The sequence below is a fragment of the Gavialis gangeticus genome, unplaced genomic scaffold, assembly GCF_001723915.1.
Source record: "Gavialis gangeticus isolate Ggan-Ray unplaced genomic scaffold, GavGan_comp1, whole genome shotgun sequence".
In the NCBI taxonomy this organism is placed as follows: domain Eukaryota; kingdom Metazoa; phylum Chordata; order Crocodylia; family Gavialidae; genus Gavialis; species Gavialis gangeticus.
Window position 1 is genome coordinate 41,544,913 of NW_017728997.1, and position 4,839 is coordinate 41,549,751.

At 52.8% G+C, this 4,839-nt stretch overlaps 1 long non-coding RNA gene across 1 annotated transcript in view; it reads left to right on the forward strand.

Annotated features, from left to right (window-relative positions):
• LOC109288900 overlaps positions 1-3,010 on the forward strand; it is a 15,934-nt gene extending 12,924 nt beyond the window's left edge. Inside the window, exons 3-4 of the long non-coding RNA XR_002095248.1 lie at positions 433-438; positions 2,643-3,010. This is a non-coding gene — a long non-coding RNA (uncharacterized LOC109288900). The remainder of the gene's footprint in view (positions 1-432; positions 439-2,642) is intronic.
• The last annotated feature ends 1,829 nt before the right edge of the window (positions 3,011-4,839 follow it).

The window sequence follows — 4,839 nt, forward strand, 5'->3', positions numbered from 1 at the left end:
TAGACACATCCTCTTCCCAAGCAGCCATGAGGCTTCTGCTCCCAGTGGAAGCAAGGAGATGGGAGCAGTACCAGTGGTCCCTGTACCTGCACCACCTCCCCTAACTCCAACAATAGGCACCAGCAGCAGAATGGCTGTCTCCTCCACCCCAATTTCATCTCCCAGCATAAGCCTCCCACTGGGGAGGAGCTGGAACTGGAACTAGAGCACCTGAGTGCCCTGGCTAAAGCAATTCCAGGGACCAAGGAGGAATCTGAGTTTGTGTTCCCCTAGACTCAGGTCTCCTTCTCTGGAAAGCAGTACCTTGGAGGAGGTTGTGGAAGCTCAGGCAAGTGGCTCAGCTGAGTCAGCTCCTCCTGCTGTCGTACTTCAGCCTGCTGAGGAGGGGGATAAGGCAGGATCACCACCCTGAACCCAGAAGTGGGGGAGTAGTGTAGTGTGGGATCATTCTGAGGTGGCAGATGATCCCAAGTATGCTATCTGCTAGCACTGCAGAAGGCAGATCAGCTGAGGCAAGGAGATGAAACACCTCACCACCATGGCAATGCTGCTGCATCTCAGGAGGCCCTTCTTCCTGCTCAGCCTGACACCAGAGTGAGCATGCCCAAAGGAAAGTTCCCTGCTTGCTCCAAAGCCCCTGTCCCCACAAAGCAGATGCAACCCACCCTGGAGCAGTGGGAGAAAGATGCAGACAGAGGAGGGTGTGTTCCCAAAGCAAGCAAGATCACCCAGACCATTGGGGAGATGCTTGGTCTGGATAGCCAGCCCTTCTCCTTAGTTGAGCAGCCAGGGTTCAGATGGTTCATAGCACTCAGGGCCCCATCTTACCAAGTGCCCACATGCTCCACCTTTAGCAGGACAGTGGTGCCCTCCCTGTATGAGGCATGCAGGGAGTACTTGAGCGAGCAGCTGCTCAAGGCATGGCCACAGGTAGCTTTGCACTTCACCTCCACCAAACTGAGGTGCTGGATGAGTCTCACACAGCAAGGTAGATCATGGTGGCCATGAGCCATATGGTATAGGGGTGACTCATTGGGCAGGTTGAGCTCACCCATCGGTTCATGGTCATTGACAATGGGGTCAATATGGTCAAGGCTGTCTGTGATATTTACTTTTTTGGCATCCTCTGTGTGGCACATAGGCTGCACCTCATAAGCACAGACACCATGGAGGAGGTCAGGGCTGCCAGTGATGGTGCCACCACTACCACTATGAGCCAGGACACCTCCCCTTCAAGCCTCCATGTGTATATAGATAGGGTGGCAGTGGTTCCCATAAGATTCCAACTGTGTGCATCTGAATGTGCCCCAGTTTCCCCATCAGCCAGCACAGCCAAGCTCCCCTACACCTCCCTCTCCAGCCTACATGTGTAAGTCCCCTACATCCCGCCCCCCCCCGGCAGCAGCTCGAGACCTTCAGTCCCACCTATGCAAGCTTCACTGCTGGGCTGGCTTCTTTCCCATCACAGACTTCTTCCACACTTTCCCCCTCCACACTGCAGCAGTAACTAGGGTGGGCTGGGGGAGAGTTTACTACGAAGGTTTGAATTCCAAAGCATAATGCCAGCAATTTACAAGTTTTCCATGATGTATCTGGAGAGAGAGCACTCCCCCAGGCCCAAGGTAGGAATGCACCACTGAGCATAGAGGCCCACTGTCATCCAGTGTCCCCTGCCAGTCAATTCCCTTGCCTGTGCCAGACCAAGCCATCCCCCCAAGCCCTGTGGAGAATGGTGCCTTGCCCCCTCAAGGCACAACTCACAACTCCCCCTCCCAACTCCCCCCTGAATCAACCACAACAGAAAACATGAAGCCCAACTTGTCAAATGAAAGGCTTTTATAGGGGAGATAAAGTCTGATGCTCAGTTCAGTTGGCTGTCTGACTAAGTCTTCCCCTCCAACAAAACAGCATGTTCCTACCACAAGAAGAAGTGATCCAAGGACTCCCTGATTAGAATGTCCTCATGGTAGGCCTGTCTGCAGTACTCAACCAGGGCTCTCTGTAACAGGACTGGCCCTGGAGTGGCTATGGCACCCCTATGGCCATCATAATCCCACCTGCACTCAGTCCTCTCTGGCAGAAATGCCACTATCTGTGTCTCTCTCCAGGAATCTGTCTCTGCCAGCTTGAGACACTGGGGTTGAATTCCTAAGGGGGGGGGCGGATTTTCCTCCCTGCCTACATGACAAAAGCCTGGTGCCTAGGGTGTGGTCCCTCTGGTTACCTGAGTGGGGGGAGGGAAAGGCCCCTGCTCATCTGCCCAGTTAACCAGTGATGCTTTTTAAATTGGTTGGCTAGTTGCCAACACTGCTGGCTTCTATTGGACAGGGCTGCTGAGGTCAGAAAGGCTATATAAGGGCCTGGTCCAAGAAGAAGAAGAGAGAAGCCATTTTACCAGCATGACTCAAGCATCAGGACACAGGGAGAGAGTCTGATCCTTCTGAAATGCTCTCTCTCTGGAAATCTCCAAGCCAGATCTCTACCATCTTCTGAATGATACTTGTAAGAGTTTCTAGAGAGCTAGTCAGCTCACAGTGATGCATTTGCATATCAAATAGCTTCCTCAGCCAGATTGTTTTGCTCAATGGTAATCCCTTGTAGTGCTCTACCTTTTACCCTATTCTATCTCACCCTGTCACGAGCAATAAAGTTCTCCTTTGTGACTGGTGTAGGAGACTTATTGAGGGGTGGGTTTAATTATGCCTAGGAGGCCCCTTGGGTCTGCAAACTAAGGGACACTATCTTCTTTTTTGGCCCCCAACTTGGGGAGGTGCCCCAAGTTCTTGTATTGGGTCGAGTACCCATAGGACTATTAGGCCTGTGTTTCCCCAAGGACATAGGACTGAGACAGTCCCTTCTCAGGGTGGTGGCATCACATGTTACCCCTGGACTCTGTGGTGGGGCTTGAAAGCGGGTCTGCCCGGGCTTAGGCGCCCCTGGACAGACACATGGAGTCCGGAAGGTGGACGGGCATAGTGAGGTGGGACGCTCAACATAGGAGCTCTCCCTACTGGCCTGCCACATTCTCTATATAACCTCCCTTGCTTGTTTCACCTGCCACCCCTTGATGTTCCTTTGTTATTAACTGGGCGGCTGTCCCCAAGTCCTGGAGTGTTCTCACTGCCCTCTGCCAATCTAACCAACCCCTAAAGGTCTTTGGGTCCTTGTCTCTCTACCTTCAAACTACTCCATTTTCTGTGGGTATCTCTCTCTGCCACAACAGACCTAGTGGTTCCTGGCTGGCATGGTGAGTCAGTGGTCACCACTGATGGTGCGAATGACCTTTATTTAAGCCTCAGAACTCTTAACCATGCCCTCTTGCAACACACATAGCTACACCCATAACTTTGCAGATGTCAATTGGTTACCACTTCCCTTCCTGTGTAGGTTTCATCCCCCTTAACCTTAGCCTACAGGTTACTCTGGCTGCTGACTGGAAGCTTGGGCCCACTGGCTGTGGCCTAGCCTTTGAGTCTCAGCCTCTCGTTGGCCTCTAATGACCTCTGTTGCCCACACTGGGCTCAGACCATGGCCCTCTCATCCTCTGGCTGCCTCTGTCACTCCCCTTGGGTTCATACTCTGGCCCTCTCAGCCTCAGGCTGCCTCTGTTACCCCCTATCAGTGTCATACCTCCTCTTCTTGTCCTCATCCTGCTTCCATCTCATGCCCCTCCCCCTAAAAGGGCTCAAACCTAAAGTGCCCCTCCAGCCCCTCTCCAGCCATATCCAGTGATCCAGTATACATTTAAACAAAAAAATGTAAGCAACCACTTTTAACTCAAACCCTCAAAGTCCCTCTTCTGGGTCATCATACTACTGCCAAGCCACCTCCCCACTTTCTGGATCTCTTAGCCCTGAGGTTCCTGCCATGGCCTATAGCTCCCACTCCTTAACAGCCTGAGCTGGCAAAAGTGCCTCACCCAGCAGAGTTCATGGCTGCACTGCCCCTTTGCCCCAGGAACAGAAGCTTATATCCTCTGGCTCCTCCCCTTCTGGCCAAGTACTCCCCTGACTGGCCACAGGTATGTCCCCTCAGACAAATAGGAAGCTTATTTTGCCTAGGCTGCAGCTGCTTCCTTGTTGCCTTCTCTCTTGCAGATAACCCCTGCTCAACTTCCTGCAGACTTTTTGCTTCAGTCTTTCTCTTAAAGTTACAGGAACCCCTGGCTTCCTGTTACAGCCACCCTTTACCAGGGCCACTGTGTGAACTTGGTTCAGGAGGATGCCCAGAGGAGCCTGCACCCAGTGCCATCGCGTTCCCCCTTTGACTCACACACATTATGCAGGTTGCAATCTGTAACCATGAAGGTGGGAACATTTCTAAGCCAGATCTCAAGGGGGACTCTCAGAGACTTCCAAGTGCATTCAGTCACCCAAAGGCAACCTCAAACACCATCCAGCTGCTGAGCTGGTAGTTAAAGTTCTCCTCCCCTGTGTCCAGTTGGCCTTTTGAACCATGGAAGAAGGAGGTGGGCTGGATCCCCTATGGTTGAGGCAGGGGATGGAAAGTCCAGCCAATTCCAGGTGAGAGTGTGTAAGAGGGAACCCTAGCCCTGTTACCAGAAAGCAGGCTGGTCCCTTTAAGATCAGAACTTTCTGGGCACAGCCTGCTGGCAGGGTATGGGTTAAAAGCTGATTGCTGCCAGCTAGCCAGGTGACTGGAAGGGGGCAGGCCAGAACTATAAAAACCATGGGCTGAGCTGGAAAATGCTCCTTCCCATTAACTTTCTGCCTTCCAGCATCATACTTCTGCCCACTCAACCCATCTCTCTGACACCCTGCCACCTTCCTCCCCCCCCCCCCCCCCCCCCCCCCGGGAAAAAAAGACTCTCTTGGCTCA